General features: G+C 39.0%; 1 protein-coding gene across 2 annotated transcripts in view; it reads left to right on the top strand.

Moving 5' to 3' along the window:
- The window catches only part of insyn1 (inhibitory synaptic factor 1), a 47,652-nt gene that overhangs the window by 25,440 nt on the left and 2,691 nt on the right, over positions 1-19,521 (top strand). The gene's annotated exons all lie outside the window — the stretch shown is intronic.

Consider the following 19,521-nt stretch of genomic DNA (forward strand, 5'->3'; position numbering starts at 1 on the left):
ATGTTGGTTTGATGTTACAAACAAATTTGTATGATTCAGAATCTTTATTCGCAATTGCCAATTGTTTGTTTTTCTGGGATGAAGAAATCAAAGTCTGAAAAAATATAGTTTAAGAAATATTGCTTTTCCTGCCAGTTTGCTAATTTATTTTGGAGCATAGACAGTAGGTATTACTCCTCATAAGGCATTTCTACAGTGACTGCACTTATTTATGGCCAACTTCATGTCTGCACCTTAGTTAAAGCCAGTCTCTGCAGGGCTTTTAAAATCCAAATTCCAAAAGAAGTTGGGATGCTGTTAAAATGAAAATAAAAACAGAATGATTTTTAAATGTCATAAACCCATATTTATTTACAATACAAAAAGAAAACGTGAAAGGTTCAACAAGAACTCTTTGCATGAAAAAAATCTTATTTTGAATTTGATATAAGAAAAGCATTTTGGAGTCATCATCTAAAAAAAATCAAAATCCAGAGAAATCTCTGCACATAAAGGCCAAAAAACAATAAAACAGGCATGATTCTGTCATGGGAATCATTGCATAAGTTCGGGAACACTTGAAACACCAGATATCCCTGTTTGTGAAAACAGTTCACCTGCATCCACAAATGCAGGTGAAAGCTCTATCATGAAAAGAACCCATACGCCAGCATCATCCAGAAACACTGCCATCCTCTCTGTGGGAAAGCTCAATTAAATTGAACTGAAGCAAAGTGGAAAACTGCTCTTTGGTCAGATGAGTTAAACTCAGAAATTCTTTTTGGAAAACATGGAAAAGGTGGTGAAGGACCCTCTCACTCAGACAGAATCTCTCATGGTACAGGGGTGCATTAGTGTCTATAAAATTGGCAGCCTTCATATGAGAAAAAGCACCATCAATGCTGAAAGATGTATACAGCTATTAGAGCAATATATGCTCCCATCCAGGTGGCATCTTTTTCATGGAAGGTTTCAGTGAAATAATGCTAAATCACACAACCCATGGCTTTTGCATTAGAAGAGTCCAGGAGCTGAATTGACCTCCCTGCAGTCCAGACCTTTTACCAATTTAATCAATTTGGAGCAACAAAAAGAAAATAAAAGAAAATACAAAGAAGACTGTTGAGCAGTTAGAATCCTACATCAGAATGGGACAACTTTCCTTCTTAAAAAGTCCAACAACTGTTCTCTTTAGTTCCTAGACAATTACAGACTGTTGTTAAAACAAGGAGGGATGCTACACAGTGGTAAGCATGCCAATGTCCCAAGTTTTCTGAGATGTTTTGCTGTCATCAAATTTAAAATGGCCTTATTTTTTTCTTAAAATTGCACATTTTCTTATTGTCAACATTTGATTTGTTTTCTATATTCTACCGTAAATAAAATATGGGTTTATAAGATTTGCAAATCATTGCATTCAGTTTTTATTTAAATTTCTGATCCCAAACTTTTTGAGAACTGTGGCTGTGCAATAGTGAACCTGATACTGAACAGTGACTTCACACAGATTATAAGGAAAATATCTCACTACTATAAAATGATAGCAGCTTTTTGACTAGAATTGCATGGCGCGAACAGTTTTCTATGTGCCATCATAATCTGCAGATCTGGTCATTTCTCAGCCATATAATAAAGTGTGCGGTTCCACTTAAGGTGCTTCTTCTATCTAGTATATGAAAAATGTGCAACTGAAAATGTCAATTTTACCACCACTTATTAATTTGCATTGATTATATCCGACAAGTGATGTTCACTGCAGATTTTAGGATTTGCAGCCTAAGGGAGCAGAAGCTTTACATTGGTGTCAACCACTCAAGTCCTCCAAACTGACTAACGAAATTACTGCCCTTCAGAACAACAACTATTTCCTGATCTGACACCCGTATTAACAAGATGACATTATTTGTCATCGCTGTTGTCAATCTCCATTTGGAAAACAAATACATATTACGATCTACCAAGATGATAGTTACATTTTGGCTAGGTTTAGTTTGATTTAAAATGAATACTTCATTAAGGTTAGACCTACGTTATCATTTTTATTACAGAGTAATGAGAGAATTGTGGTTTTTACTGATTTTAAAGGGAAAAAAAGAGGCACTCTCTTGTATTAAGGTTTAAAACGCTCATGAGAACCGTTAATGCATTATAAACTTTATTTATTAAGATAATCTACTATATCATGCTCAGATTAGGACATATTATTACATTCATTTCGGAAAAGAAATGCTCAAACAAAGAAAAGGCAGTGTCAGTGGAGTGGCCCAAAGTGAAGAAGGAACAAGTCATAATGAAGGGATAGATAGTGTGGAAATAAAAGATTGGAAAGAGAAGATTGTGCCACATTCATAAGCCCAGAAAAAGGGAGGGGTTGACAGTAAACCCTGTAAATCCATTTGGTTTTTCAGACATGGATGGAGAACAGAACTGACAATAGCTTGAGGGGCTAGTGCTCCATGGAGTGAATACCAGAGCGGAGGAGAGCAAAAATAAATAAAGAATGTGTCACCTAGTGGGAGGAGGCACCAAGGCAAGATCTGTCAGAACTCTGCTGCTGTCTGCAGATTAGATCTGGGGCTATTTAAAGAGGGAGAGCACGCCAGAGCCCCCAACACCAATGTCCACACTGCACCTCCCACCAGTATAACATTACTGGCAGCCATCACCTTTTGAGAAAAAATACGATTCATAAGCGATGACTACAAAGGGCCAAGGGATGGGGACATTTTTTTCTGTCGTGACTGACCTGATCACATCACGTGTTCTCTGAGTCCGTGCAGATAAATCCAAGGTCACGTAAGAGGGGAATTTGCATGATGATGTCATAGATGCAGTCAGGGCTGCCATATGCATTTTTTTTGGGTTATATCTGGTCTATTAAAAAACAACATCTCAATAACCCTGAGGTCAGATTGACATGCTGCCATTCAAATAATCACCATTTCCCATCAGGATCAAAGTAACATGAGCCAGTCTGGCAGTCAGTCTGACTTGGCGTGCACTGTACATATATATCCGTTGTGCCTTTATGACAGTGTTTTTTTATTTTATAGGGGAAAAAAGAGCTAGTGATTGATGCATGTGTTTGTGTGGGTGTATGAGTATCTGCCAGAAGATATGAGTTTAGCTATGAGTATGAGAATGCGTGTGTATATACTGTAGTCTTGTTTTTGTTTTGTTTTTGTTTGTTTGTTTGTTTGTTTGTTTGTTTGTTTTTTTGGGGGGGGGGGGGTGTTGTGTGTGTGTGTTCTGTGAGTGCATGCTGTTTGTGTGTTTTCTGTCCTCCCACAGTAGATTGATTAGATAGAATGCTGCTGGCGAGGCCCTGCTGTGTGTTTGGTCACATCACTCTGACTCTGTGATGTTTCTCTCCTCAAATAAAGCAACATTAGCCCAGTCATGTTTGCCTCCCAAACATGAGCCAAGGATGATGAAGCTATGTGCACTACCAAACTGCAAGGCCTCATTTACCCTGTGATACCTTCTCCCTTTCCTGCTCCCTCTCATTCTTGCACTGCTGTCTCTTCCTCCAGGCTGCAGCAGACTGACTCTGTGCTACAGACTGAGTCATTCTCAGCCAGCCAGTTATCTCTCCATCCAGCCCTCAGATTTCACCACTCCTTTTGTTGTCATCAATCAAAGCTCGGCTGCAAGAAAGAGAGCGAGAAACCCATGAAAGGTGTCAAAACAGTGGCCAACTACGGACTTGCACTTGTAGGTTGGCGCCGCATTTATGCATGAACACAAAATCCATGGATTATTAATGAAGCCCCTTTTCAAATGTTTCCAGGAACCTTGTAGAACGGTGTGTGTGAAAAGCGAGGAGAATGTATCAGAAGGTGCTTTGGCGAACACCGATTGTTGTATCATGCAGAGTTGCAAACAGTAGATTTGGAGGATGGGATTTGCTGGCAAGCAAAGCATATAGGAGAGGGGGTCATGGACAAGTGCAGGTGAAGACAACGAAGCGACAAAATCTCAGTCAGAACGATCCTCAAAAATGTTTTCCACAGATGGCTCAACAAGGCCCTCATACCATACCTCTACCAACTAATTACATGCTGCGCCTGACTTCGCACTCTCTCTTCCCTTGCCAAAGCCAAGTTTATTGAAAAGATGAATATGCTTTACGTAGAACAATACATCTCCATTCTTCACTCTTTCCAATTTGTGTCAACACAACAGTACAATGGGCCCAGTGTTTATGGACTAGAAATTCAACGCATGAAACGGAGATGAAGTGAGAGGAGAAAAGAATGGGAAATTGCCTCTCCTGTCGTTCACCTTCACTGTACATTGGTTATTTGTCTGCTGTAATTGCCCCTTTTAATGTCCCTGGAGAATGCAGGTAAAGGGAACCCCGCTGCACTGTGTGTTTGTGTTGGTTTTATTAATACCACAGCAAAACCAGGGGCAGTATGAACGACTGACATAGCTACTGTGACATCACAAGTTGCTTTAAGCTTTAAGCTTTAAGATGAGGTCACCATCTTGGTTGCAAAAAACTGCATGTGATAAGGTGAGGTGGGTTTGACTGTGAAACAATTGTGGTTGGCCAGTTGGTAGCCAATGGACAAGTTGAACAATACCGCTGTTAAGTCTCCATTTTCAAACATTATTAAAGATTTACAAAATCATATTTATTTTTTTATTCAATGAGGCTCAAAATGAGTGACTAAGACCAAGAACTCAGCAGGAGAGTTTACAGAGGTCAATACAGACAGCATTTTCCCCCTCAGACTTCAGAAGATATTTGGGTTGGGTAGCCGTGGATTTCTTGCCCCTAAACTGTCTACTATGCCGTATTTGAGCTTGACAGGCCAAAAAGGGCACGAGGGCAGACTTCTGGCTTAGTATAAAACAAATGAGTCATGCATATATTAATTTTAAATGTATTCTTTAAATTATTTATTTATTTAAATATGCAATAAAATACTGTCCTAGTTAAATATTTTCTTTCCTCTCACTTTTGTGAGATGTGTTTACCAGGCTCCTTTTGCCCAAAGGGGTTGTGTGACCGAGGTAACGCTTCTCCAAACACCATCGTGTTTCCCTGCCAACTCGGCAACATATAATTATCAAGAGACACACACACAGAAAGAGATAGACACATTAAATCACAAATCAAGAGAATTGTTAAGCAGAAAATAGGCTGTGATATTTCTCCAAGGGGGACATATATGTATTCTTGCCTCATTTCAGGCACGTAATCAATATGTTTTTGGGCTTATGGGTAGTATTTCAATATGTAATTAAAGGAACTGATCCATGCACATTGACTAATTGTTCTCTTGACGAGATGCTTGATGAAATCTATCCAAAACTGAGAGAGAGAGAAAGAAAGAAAGAGGCTTTTACTTAATGGGGAACAATGACAAAACATCTGGATTTTGATGACTAATTCATAGGCTGTATTTTACATTGGAAGTTGTTTAAAGTTCAGTATTGCTCTCAGATGATAAAACCTTGGATTAGGAAAAAAATAAAGGGGAGGATATGTGAAATGTGCAGATAAAAACATGATAAAGAGTGCATGGAGGCAGAGAGAACATCTATTAGTCAGGATGAATTTTGCAGTTTTTATTTGCTTAAGTTTAATTATATTTAACATTTCAGCATTCCAATCAAAGTAGTACATTGCTGTGAGTGTCCTTAAAGCATTCAAAACGTAGTCACTGTGGACCATATCAAAATACTGCAAATGTCTAACAAGCTTGCAAGTGCACGTCTGTTTCGCTCTCAGTATTCTGTGCTCGTTTGGGGATGCACGTTCAATAACATAATACCAATAATCAGAATGCAACCTACAACGCTTACAGAAACACTAATTGTTTTATTGATAATTCTGATACTTCAATGATGGTTGACAGCTGACTTCCAAAATCATCGCAAATTCTGCTAAAGAAAATCCAGAATACACAAACATTATATCATACACGGTACCTTCAGTTTAGGCGTTTCTGTCGTTTTCACAGTTTGTCTCGCGACTTAGAGCCAAGCTAAATATAGGAGAAGAGTTCAGATAATGACAAAGAAGGTCACTGCTGGACTTGCTATCTCTGCGAAGTCTGGCAAGAAGCCGGCTGCTTGTTCATTTCCATTGTTAGCGACAGCAGACTGTTAAGAAGATGTTATCCACACATTAAGGGGGAGATGTGTTGACATCTGTCACCCTGATGATTGATTGCCTGAAGGAATATCTACAGTTTGCTAGATTTTAGTTGCTGTTTTACAAGATGCATTCTTTGGGTGGGTGGACAGGAGAGTTCCTATAAATAGGAAACCCGGTGGTGGCAAGGGAGTGATGGAGGCAGGTATATGTGGCAGCCAGATGGTGCCTTGTGGGAAATGTCTCCCAGTGATTTTGTTTGCAAATAGGTCTCTGTAAAGTCACCAGCTCTTTTCCTCCAACTTGCCTGCTGTTATAGGCAGAGCTTTAGGAACTGCCATATCTGATAAAGGTGCTGCCAACTCAAAGATGTCCTGCCGCTTGCCAAAGAGAGAGTGAAAGTGACGCACTGTGACAGGTTTTGTCACTCTCTGAGGCGACCGCCCTACAGATTGTCACAGATAGAAATGGCAGAACCCTGGAAGCAATGACAAATTGTTTTGAGAGAAAGAGGTAGGAGAGCAAGCCACGCCAATATCTGTGGCCTACTTCATAACCACGGTGGGGAAGGAGGGGCGCTATCATCGTTCAGTCAAAGCATGTGTAAGTGCATGGTCTTAGCTTGTTTGATTTCCAGCATAATGATGCTGCTGTTACACACCTGCAAGAGAAACACTGGGCTCTACCTTTGATGGTAAAAGTATTAAATGGATGTTCACAAGAACAATTCTATTATAAAAAAAAATTATAGTCAAAACTCTCTCATCAAGAGAGCAATCATTGATTTGTTCCACTGGACATTGCGAACACAGTAACAGAAGCCAGGGTGATTTCACAGAGATATGGGCACATTTTCTGGTTCATAAGTGGTAGCACCTCAACAAGTAAAACTCATTTGGGTGTAAGAGCTCAAACAAACATTTTACGAGTACACAAATTTAATCTGCAGTGTCTTTCTTAATAGAGCAGGCACATGTTGTTATATCTTGAAGCCTTCAGTGCAGAGGGTTCTCTGCTTCAATCTGTAATTCAGGGGAAACTAGCACAATTATTAAAGAGACATTTCTTTTGAAAGATCACGTATTTACTGTGGAAATGTATTTGTACTAAATGAGATGTGTCTTTTTTAGATGTGTGTTTTTGGAACTATTTTAAAGTTGAGGATTATGTCAATAACACCTTTAGATAATATATATCACTGTAAATAGGATAGCATAGCGGTTATTGTGGGAAGGTAAGATACCACGCTTATTTTAAACACCTCACTCCTCCAGACAGTGAGTCACAGTTAAAGGGCTGCGGATGAAAATGCTTTGTTGATAAGAGGTCAGAAGAGACTTTCTTTCCCCAGGTAAACAGTGTAGCCCCCAAAAAAGAGTTGATCTACAACAGGAGTTAAAAATGTGGTCATAAGATGATTTGATTTATTATGATAGAGATTAGCAGGTTAGCATTTGTCATTCTGGCAAAGATTGTCATTGTCCATATTGTATGAGTTTGCTTTCAAACAGCTGCAAAGTTTTCAGGAGCTACAAATTATTCATCCTTGGCTGGCATAGCAGTTGCACCTGAACATGGTCACACTCTTTTAGTAGGACAATGTACTATCTGACTAAGCATGTATCATTTCAAGGAAACTCCAGGTAAGCTTGAAGGAGGATGAATGAAAATGCTTCTCCACAGAAATGTGTTTCTGCCCACTAATGCACACCGCATCATCCTCTGTGGTATGGTTCTGAGTAATAATGCTGCCACAAACACTGGATAGCCAATCTTCACTAAAGGCCAAAGAAGATGGAGCAGAAGTGAAACAGCAATTGAATATTCCTGAGGTCCATCATTGCTTCCATAAAGGCTCAGAGAGAAGGTTAAAATAAAAATAAATTGCATTAGTTTTTTGGGGGTTTTTTCTCCTCTGTGCCTCAGTGTTTTCACAAAGGCCTGTAGATCTAGCTATATTTGTTGGGTAATGATATATGTGTTCACACTATAAAAGAAAATGGGAGCACACCTCCATTAAGATAAGCGCTGCAGGCCAAGGAAACCTAGAAATGCCACTGGCATATTGATTGCATGCCCTGTATTAATAGTAGGGTTAGCTGCTGCTCTCTCAGCCCCGAACAGTTCAGCCATTGTCAGACAACATTTAGCTGCAATGGAAACTAAGCTTATGTTAAAACAAAATGAAATGTAGAACAAGTGAACTGAAAGTCACAGTGAACTGAAACATGCAGCAAGTAGTCTGTTGATTTATCGTACTTTAGCCCAATGTTTGTTCAAGACTTCATCATGGCAGATGCATTATGTAAAAATATATAGATAGTAGGGGTGCAACGATACACAAAATTCACGGTTCGGTTCGGTTCGATACTTTGGTGTCACGGTTCGATATTTTTTCGATACAAAAAAATGTTCATGCCTTTTTAATTTGTCATTTATTAAAATTATAAATATATATTTTAACTCAAAAGTACAGTTTTTAAATTTAACCCTAACCCTTGTGCGTGTTTTTTATTTTGACAGCGAATGCGCACCTGCGGACCACTTATGTGCAGCCCTGGTTATTTAGCTCATCATATTGCAGCCAAAGAAATTCATTTGTCCATGAAACCATAAAGCTGCACTTTCTTTTTGCCTTATAGTCTGATTTGTCATAACTTCTCCTGCTGCTTTTACACATGCACTCACATAAGCTCAGCGATTCTCTGCGCGATCAACCTCTCACATGTTTAAGCTTGCTGCGGGAGATTTCACTTGTCATGTTTGCATAGTAAGCTAACAATTAATAAGACGATGTCAGAGGAATTGGTGCACAAATTATCATCACTCACAGATCGGTGCTGTCGCTCTCTATACACAGTTCGCACGATTGCAAATTGAAAGCAAAAAAAACAAGCGCAAATTCAAACGCGATTTCAATATGTCACATATTGACAGTGGCTCACCGATGCCAATGACATAATTACCCAGCTACATTTCTGAAAGAATGCAAAAGCATTGACATATATTTTTCCGTCCTACGGGCAGGGCAGAGATAGATTTTGGTAGCCCGACTGAAAAAAAAATCGCTAGCCCCGGGACGTCGGGCTAGCGATATTGCGAGCCCTGTATCTGATTGAGGAATCACTCATCTTTGGAAAAGAGAGTTTATTACAAAGAAATGTCTCTTTCCAAAATAAAAGCTATACTATCCGCTTCTTCTGGGCTATATTCTCAGCAGCATAAGGAGAATCATGTGCTAACAGCTGTCTAAATGACTCGGCTAAAGTTAGTAGCATGCTTGCTTGTTTTTGTATGCTTCCACTTGTCTTTGCACTAGGATGATGTCGGCGTAAATGTGCAGTCATATTCGTTGTGTTCCCACTAGTGCTGTCAGCGTTAATCTCGTTGAAATGACCTTAACGCCACAACACGGCAAATCTCCGTTAACGATCGCCCCGTGCATGGGGCTAGACGGCCAACACGTTAACGAGCTAACTGCGCTAACACACTAGTTCCCACCCATGTAATTGAGCATTGCATGGCACATCCAACATACTGTTTTACTTTAGTCCATGACTCGCTTACCTTCAGGGTCATACGTCACATGAAAACCAAAATAATTCCAAACGCCAGATCTGAATGAGGGTGGGGGAGGTCCATGTTGCAAGGAGAGCTTAACTTCTCTCTCGCTAGCTTGCCCTGCGCTCTTCCTTCTGACGATGCTGTCTGTGTTGAGCGCTCAGTGGATCTGCGCTCGACAGTGCAGCCTAGGCGGAGTAGTCGAACGCAGATTCACTGAGCGCTCAACACAGACAGCATCGTCAGAAGGAAAGTTGATAAAATAAATTACAAATGTTGTATTGTTCGATACATATGCGTACCGAACCGAAAGCACTGTATCGAACGGTTCAATATCGATACGAATATCGTTGCACCCCTGATAGATAGTGTTACTGGTTATTTATTTATGAATGTTTGACATTTATAATCAATCGGACAGAAAAACATTACCATTTTTACTTTATTGACACTGATTATCAGCAATGGGCTTGTTTTAAACTTCCATGCAAACATACAATAGAAAATGTTCTGTGGCCATACAATGACAAGCTGTTAAAAATCACTTAAATCACAAACAAACATTATTAACAAACACTGACCCTAACAAATCACTTATTTATCTAGTATGAGGCAACTAATTTTGCACCAATAACGTAGCAACAAAGAGGTGGAGGAACATAATCTCCTGCGCTCAGTGCATGTTAGTAGACCTTTCTACTTGGTAAGGCGTCCTTTTTATGTTGTTTTGATGTTGCTGCTTGATTTTATTTACTGTTTTAGACAGGATTGAAAAAAGGAAGAGAACATCTATGCACTGTCAGACACCACTGTTTCTCAGCTTCTTTTACTTTCTCAGTACTTAGTGTGTAATATATATTGTAGGGGTTCAAATGTTGCTTGTAATGAATTTGGAATAGTTCAGAAAACATTTCATGATATGAAAATGGTATTTCTGTGCAGTTTTCAGTAGGTTTGTCCAAAGTATTAATACATTCTTCAAAATATGTACTATCACAATGAACTGTCAATGCACATACTGCAGACTAGACTCCACCAAATGCTTCCGCTAGTTGCACTCCGTATGACAGGAAGAGCAAACAGTGGATCGAAATCATTACTATATGGTGGTAAAGCAGGGCTGTAAGCAACTGGTTAAAAAGCCCGGCTTTTCCCAGACTTTTCTCAGAGTTACATCATTACAAGCAGAAAATACTTTTATAATTTTATGAGGTTCCTGAAGAGTTACAGGCTTAAGTTACCTTCATTTTTGTTATGTTAAAGTTTTAAGCAGTTATTTTATACTTTCTGGGGAAAACACTACCCCATCTACGTTTGTGCTTAAATTTGACTTGTGCTGTATTGCTACTATTGCGCTATAATGCTGCTGCTCCCAGCACCTTATTTCAAGAGATTGACACTTAAAATTAGGTAGTATGTTAATGGCCGTAGCTTATTGGAAAAGAAGGATGGAAATGTCCTCAATTTGCATACATTTATAAATGCTGCTGCCTGCAAGTTGTAATCACCTGTACTTGAAATATTGTGATATGATAAAGGCTTTATAGACCACCCATTGTCTTGGCAGAAGATGAGACATTTTGCAATAAAGTTCAGTTGCTGGCATACATGATACACGGGTGATTAACAGCAAGCTGTGTGGGTGGAGTCATTGAGATTTACACATCCACATATCAGATCTTTCAAAAGCTGACCACACATACAGCTGCCTGTTCTACTTCTCCACTAACTGAGCTGATAGATTTGACCACAGATTCTTTTAAGGAAAGAGAAAAAAAACATGTTGTCTCCTGTTTAAAAAAACCCTTTGTCTTCAAGTTAGTTTTTTAACAACTTGGTGTGCTGGGTTTGCAATTCCATTTACACTCCTAGAGTTGGGGGGAAAAAAGTAACTCCTGCTTCATTACTGATGTGTTGTTAGGCAATATTTTCAGCCACAACCCAGGAAAGACGACTGCATTGTAAGGACTTTTAATTACAGAAAGAGAGCAGGTGATCAATGGCAATGTGTGAATCTGCATGTCAGTGGTAATGTGAGAGGTGCAAATGGTGTTTTATTGTAGAACATATTTTTAAAGGTATGAATATGTCCTCACAGATGGATAGAAAAGCAGGAGTAAAGCAGACAGAAGAATAAAAAAATAAGTTAAAAGTAAAAATAAAACTGCATGAAGATTATGATTATTTTCCCTGTCAGTCTTTCACCTTCTGTTTGGCTTTTCAATCTGTCCGCCCCTTCATGCATCTGTTTCCTGTTTCTTTTCATAAAATCATTTTGATTCTGAGGTGTTTTACAAGTGATTATTAGAATTTACAAATTTAGAAGATGGAGACTAACATGCAGATATACATCTTTGTTTGCCTGACTATTTTGGCCAATGCTGATCAAAACCATTTCAAACGATGTAAAGCTTGGACTACCACTGTTGCTGCTTATATATGTCGGTGCTCTCCACTAAAATACAGCACAAATAAATAACTCAAACCCCAAGATGCACCCAACTTCAATTATTTCAACATATTAATTCAGTCAGTAATGAGATGGGTATATATTTAATATTCCATCAACATTAACTGTTTGCTCGATTATGCACATCGCCTGATGCAAATGAGCTTTGACAGCCCAGAAAATGTGTTTATATTCTGCTGTGATATGTTAATGTAGTAACATGTTTACACCAATTTACTGCCATAGTAGGAATTACATGAGAAATTGTTACTGTAACAAATCAGATCAACTGTAAGTACGCTAAATCTAAATTTATTTAAAACATTGAAATTATGATTAGTCATTGGCATAAAATGGGATAAGCATGCAGCTATAGAATGGACTGTGTATTTCCCCATCTCCCCCTCGTCGGGATACACTTATTATCTGCTTATTGGCTGGCATGGAGACAGACTTGCAGTTTGTGGTATTCTACCCTCTGCCCAAGAGATTCCCCCCATTTTCCAGTGCAGGTCAAATACATTTACCCTTCAACCCAACCCACAAAAACACATATAAACTACTATCGCTTTACACCTTCAATGGCCTTTGACAGAAAGACACCATGTTGCTAATAAAAACTCTGAGTCATTAAAATGGGTCAGTGTGGCCTGACTGCACTCACATGATCCATTTTTCCTTGCATGTGACCAGCATGACCTGACGGTACACAGGCCTAATCCACCTGCTATCTCAAGGAAGCAGACAGACTGAGGAGCCCCGTAGCGTGGCCCTACCATCTTTTTCTGGTCATTACCGGCACTAGGCCTCTCAACACGGATAGAAGCAATGAAGGAGAACCTCAATAAATGATCAGTGTGCTCTGCCAGCACCAACACATGCTGCATCTGCTACCTCCCTATTGCTGGAAGACAATCTTCCCATTTTCCTCCCTCACTGATTGTACAACCCATAGCCGCTCGAAGTATGATATGATAAACCTTCCAAATTTGCCATAGAGTTCGAATACAAGACAGTCCAGTCTAACAGTCTAATGACCTAAATTTGGCCAAGAAAGTGGTTGATTGCCCAGGCCTACAGGGACTTCAGAAGCCCACCTCTTCTAAAGCCCCACAGGGATAAATGAGGCCCATTATGTGCTGAAGTTTGTAATGATGCTTTTGATTAGTGAGTTGTCAGGAGGTACTGGCCGTACGCTCATCACAGCGTTGTTTAGCACTTTAAGGCCTCCATAAAGATGAGTGTTTTTTGAGAAAAGATGAAAAAGCAGCAGGCATGTGCCTAATGAAGTCTCAAGCTTATAGCCCCTCTCATGACAGGATAATTACACCAAATGCTTCCAGCGAACACTTCAAAGGACATTTATCCCTGTGCCAACACTAAGCAATACATCTGAGCAATCAAGATGGCCTGACCCTAATCAGGTCCCCCTAGCTTGTCTGCAATGTCTTCTGCCCAGTGACTCATTGGTCTGCAGAGTGAACTGTATTCAAATCCCGACCATGCTCAATATACTTGGCTAGTACAAAGTACTATGGAATTTTGTACAACGGAAATGCATGAGAAGCTAACCGATCTCAAGTAGGTCTTCTTTAATTTTTGTAACATGTCCCACAGAACGGTCCAAGATCAGTGGCACAATGATTCAGTTACACACTGGGTGATAATAGGTTTTCTGGGGTAAGATGTCAATACAGATTTTAGGGGGAAAATTCTGATGTGATAAATAAGCTGAAATTAGGTCTGTCAAGATACTTAATGTATTATATATCATACCGTAAATCAGCGACACCATTGACTCTGCTGTGATTAGAGGGATGCACCAAACTGCACTGATTTGGATCAGATAACTATCTGCTCCAGATTCAAAACCATAAATAAGATACTGTAACAATGTGATGAACTGTTCAAATCACTGTTGTTCTTTAGCACACCTAGCAGGAGAGCTGAGGAAACATGGGGGAAGCTAACGGCAAAGCAGCACAACGGAAGTATTTCACACCTGTTATATCAACAGATTTTCTTTGTATGTTTGAAAACATTTTTATTCAACTGTAAATAAAATAAAAACTGGGGGATCTGACAAGACAAAAAAACAAAACTGAGACTAGACAATGCTTTGGATCTTGTCTCTCATCCACTTTTTATGTTACACAAGATTTTTCAAGACCTTGCTTGCGTGTGCATATTATCTGACATGAAGAGTAACGGATATTCATTTGTCATCTGAATCACGTTTGCAAACCCTCTGTTAAGCAGCCCCGTCTCCTTTCATGCATATGATTAGGGGGGAATGATGCAGCATCTATTCCTCTGCATTAACCTAAGTTCACACAGTCTGGAAAAATATATTCTGAAGGGCAGCTGAAAAAATGTTAAGCTTTATTAAAGTGATTCATAAATTAGTTTGCAGTTTGCTCCGTTTTGAAACAGAGACACTGTGGTTAAGTTGTTATCAATGGTACTGCATTACTCTGTCCCGATGCGCAACCCTAATCACACTCCAAGCAAACAATGTCATGTGTAAATTTCTTCCCGAAGCTTTTACTCAATGAAGTCTAAACTCTCAAGCCAAGCAACATTCTGTGCAGATATGAAATACTTGCATGTTCTTCACATACAGCAGGGTAATGTTCAGTACATTACAAATTTTAAAATGCTCCCAGAATTCCATTTTATCCAGTAGTGAATAAAGATGTCTGGAAGAGACTGCACAAGTTTACAAGTCACTGGACAATTTTGCTAGTGAATCTGGTAAATATGTCCTTTCAGAGTAAGTCGGGGATGATAAATTAGGTTCTGGGGGATAAGATAAACCATATCACAAAAATATGAGTGGCTTGGATGCCTCCCTCTTCTCGGCTTGAGGAGAATTCAATTGAGGGGAAATAAGGAGAGGATACAGAGTAAGAAGGAGCTGCAAAACTGCTGGAGTTAACTGCATTAAAACAATATTTGTGAAGCCTTTACTTACAAAGCCAGCATGCAAGGCCATTTTGATAATTGCTGAGACTTCCTAACTGGCATTAACCGCTTTCAGTGCTGAAAGTGCTGCACAGTGGAGGGCTGGAAATCTATTGTGACATGTTGAGAAAGAAATAACACTTAGATTTGTTTGAATAGCGCCTCTGAACATTTGAGATTTTCCCATGAAAAAAAAGCAAAGCTATGCTAGACGCTGGATGCTGCATAATTAACGAACAAGCACTGCAAACTTCTCTCAGTCTGCTCTGAAAATGACTCCTGGAAGAACGGGTGGCACAGGAACAGATGGAGAGAGGCCACTTGAACACAGCGTAATGAAGTGATCCACAGAAAATTCACTCATACTGCGTGCATTTCAAATGAACCCAGTGAGGGTGTTATGTCTCATTTATTTTGGTAACTCACACCTGATTTATTTTTTACATATGTACAAACTGCATTGCTACTGATAGCATATTTCAGAGCTGTTTTCTACTTTCTGGTAAACACTAAAATATGTAATGCATATGGAAAACCAGATACCCTTTCTACTGGCATCATTAGAAACATGTTAAAGATGCACTTTTATGTAAGACTTGCAAAGAATTGTAATTCCCATCTGTTTACTAGACAGCTAACAAAAATCTTTCCACACAGAAAACCATCAATGCGCATCAAAACAAGCAATTCCAGTTAAACATCTGCTTAAAGACCAACTGAGTGATTAGAACATGTGGTAAATATACCCTCCTCATCAGAGGCAATTTCACACCTAAATTTTCACATTTGCTGATTTTGACCTCTGTCTGAAATTTTCAACAACATATTAAACATCAGATCTGGGAAAAAATGTTACAGTACTAATGTTCTGGTACAATTTTAATTAGCCGTAAGAGAGAAAAGACACTCACTTTGGGAGAAAGAAATCAGGTGCCCAGCTACAATAAATAAATCAAGAGACCAGGTGGTGCTGAATATTACAGAAAAATCACCACTCCTGAGGGGGGGCTTCATTAATAGTTTTTACACAAATCTGTGCTAGATAATCCTTGCCTGTCTTTTCCGTCACTCTGCCTTTCTGTTACAGACAAGGCTGGAGGGTGCCCTCTTTCAGTCTGACCCTCAATTACCCAGACCATCATTTCAGACAGGTGTTGAGGTACAGTAATAAAACCTCACCTGATGCTACTGAGGCAGCCTCTCTTTTAAAGCACCTCAAAGAGCTTTGAAATGACTCAACTCTCTGTTGATCAGGTGATATGCTCTCAATTGACTTGTGACTGCTGGCTGATAGTGTGCAATGAAACAGAAAAAAAAATTACAATGCCATTTATTACTCAGTTTGTGTGTGCGATTCTTCCTGGGCAACCGTTAATCTAAAATAAACAAATCATGTTCTGCTTACCATTCCCACACAGAAAATCATAGTTATTGTTATAGTCATCATACTTTTTAATAGCTTCTATAAGACAGCATTTACAGTAAAGCAAGTAAGTGAAGTTGTCAGCAGAGGCATGGAGAGAAAATTATAGACTGAAGTTAAAGTCTAATCCCCAGCACTTTATATCCATGCTTATACTACACATTACTGCTTAACTGTGTTGCAAATGGAGTCTTTTCAGTCACAAGGATATGCCATCACCGCATCATAAACTTTGTAGTATGAATGTGCCGTGAAGTCTGTTGGGGATACACAGCCTGACTCCAGAGGTTTATCACAACTTTAAGCTTCCAGAATTTTTACATTTTTGGAGGAAATAAAAACAAAAGAGAACTCAATATAAGCACCTTATGAGCTAACAACTATTTACCTTGTAGGCCTATGTTTCAGACAATAAAAACCATACGCACGGGGGGGTTATAGCTTGTTTGTGTACATGATCTCTGGAATGCTTTCATTTATTTATTTATTTTTCCAGTATATGATTAATAACCCACGTGCAGTGATGTCCACATGAGATAAAGTTCCGTGTTACACGTTTCATAATTACTTCGTAATGCATTCTCATAATGCATCTGCTATTTCCAACACATTGTGCACAGTGTTAATAACTTGTTCCTTATGTGTTCATTCATCCTTTGTGCTAAAATAATCTTCTCATCCAATTCCATCCATAGATCCTTCATCACACACTCTGGAGGAAAAAAAGCAGAGACTAGACTTCTTTGTTGTTGCATTGAGCATGTGCAGCATTGTGACAAAAAGAATCAGCAGATCCTTCAGGCTGAAACTGTTATCAAGCTAAATTAGCCCACTACATACTGCAGGGAGAGGTCACGCTAAACAGTTGAAGCATGCAGGAATGCCTTTTAAAATAGAAAATAAGCAGGTTCAGGGTCACTGCAGAGGTACAGCAAACACTATGTATTTGGCAACTAGAATCTCGATTTGTGCATTACCTGTTACCTTTCTCTGAACTTACCACGGTATGCTGTAAGTGCTCCATCTGTTTAAACGCAAATTAGAAGATATATAAAAATGACTTGTTGCTCATGGCAATAACTACTAACCAAACAATAATAAATTCGGGTTTAATAGCAGGGTTGAGAAATACATCTGATAGCTATTCTTTTAACACACTGATTAAATTAGGTTTTGCAATCAAGTAAACAAAGCTATTCAGACTCCTCTGGCCCTGAAAACATCTTACATTAACAGCTCCATGAGTAAAAGTCTGCAAATCACACAGCAAACAGGTGGAGTAATTCAAGGATTAGAGGATTCATACAGCCTAGTTCCCTCCGGGCAGCATGCCAGTGGAAAAGCACAGTCCAGGTACTCATGAGGTGCATGATGCCATAACTGGCAGATCTGCAGAGAAGCTCATTGACAGATGAGCCAATGCTGTGCGTGCAGAGGTATGCAGCCAGATTCAAAATGCAGGTGCTTTGACTTATCAGCACCAAGAAAAATTCAGGATTGAGATAAAACAGCAGCAAGGAGAATCTAACCATGCTTGAGCCAAATTTAGGATGGAAGATTGATTCAGTTTTATTCTTAAGCTTTTTATTGAGCACACGAGCAGCAAGTTTGAATTTACAGCTTTTAAAGTTGGACAAAGAATGAATTACAATAGCAATTCCACATACAGAGATAAGACTTGGAGTTTTTGATACAAGCATACTCATTTTGTAGTCATAAGAGTCAGAAAGAAGCAAGCACTGCAAATAATTATGGGGGGGCGAAAACAGATCATATTCAACAAATCTCAGGGTGAAACTACACTTTCTCTGCTGTTCGGCAGCAATTACAGGGCAAATCGAGGTGTACACATTCTAAAAAAAAGTTTTCTGAGTTCAAAACACTGTGCTTAATTGCTGAATAGTTTGGGGAAATGTATCATTTACAAGCTACATGAATGCTGAGTGTTTTCATTTCACAATAGATTGTTGTTGAGAGCAGAACATGCTGATTAAAGGTGCTAAAATGTCAAGTATAGAGGGCTCGGATTTTAGGTGCTGTCAGCAAACCAGCATGATTTCCACTGAAGTGCTTTCTATTCATCAAACACTCAATGACAAAGCTGATGACAAAGGCATTGAGGTTAATTTTGAGGTAACAATAAATGAAATGCTTTTGTGGTACATTTCTGTGCAGCAGGTGAACATTTGAGTTTATTTTGTTTGACATGGGCATTACAATAGCACTACAATTAACATCAAAGTGCAGGCATCAAAAGCACTGGATTAGGGGTTCATACTGTAAAGCTATAGGTCTAAGAAGGTTTATCTCATTTTAAAATGAATCAGCTACTGGATTTAGGATACACAGCTTGGTCTGAGAGGATTCTTTGGTGCACGTGGTGCCTTTTCTGTCTCAAGTCTCTTTCATGCTACAGGCTCATTCCAAAGGATTGTTTAATTTTGTCTTAATATAACATGAAGCAAATTTTTTAACACCTGTCTGAGGAAAAGCTTGGTGGAAATAAAGACAATTTCCAAACTATGAACAAACAATTATAGATTTATGGATCAAAAGAGAGTAATGGCAAGCTGTAAAGGCAAACTGAGTAAATGTTGGCTTTTGTTAAACTTCCCAGTGGGGGGCAATTCAGGGGCATGCGAAACATCTAGAGATTTCATATAATTGGAGTCGGTCTATTCATGTACTGTGTCTGCAAAAAGTAAGACCATTATCCCCTCGTTGCATTTTTTTCCTACAAGTGCAAAAATATTTCTTTTTCAATATGCATTCATGACATAAATATGCAAAAATGGCAAAAGTGCACATGCTATGTGTTCTAATTATGTTAGCATATAAAAGTCCAGCCAAAACAGAACAGGTGATACGTGCACTTTTTGCTATGTATATAAAGCTTAATATACATTATTACGCATCATTTTTTCAGAAATGTAACTTTTAGCTTTTATCCTAATTATTTTGCCTTCGTAAGCTTACCTTTGGACACAGAGGCCTTTGGAGGTAAATGATAACAAGGACATATTGGAGGTAAAATGC

This window comes from Astatotilapia calliptera, chromosome 1 (genome assembly GCF_900246225.1).
Source record: "Astatotilapia calliptera chromosome 1, fAstCal1.2, whole genome shotgun sequence".
Taxonomy (NCBI): Eukaryota; Metazoa; Chordata; class Actinopteri; order Cichliformes; family Cichlidae; genus Astatotilapia; species Astatotilapia calliptera.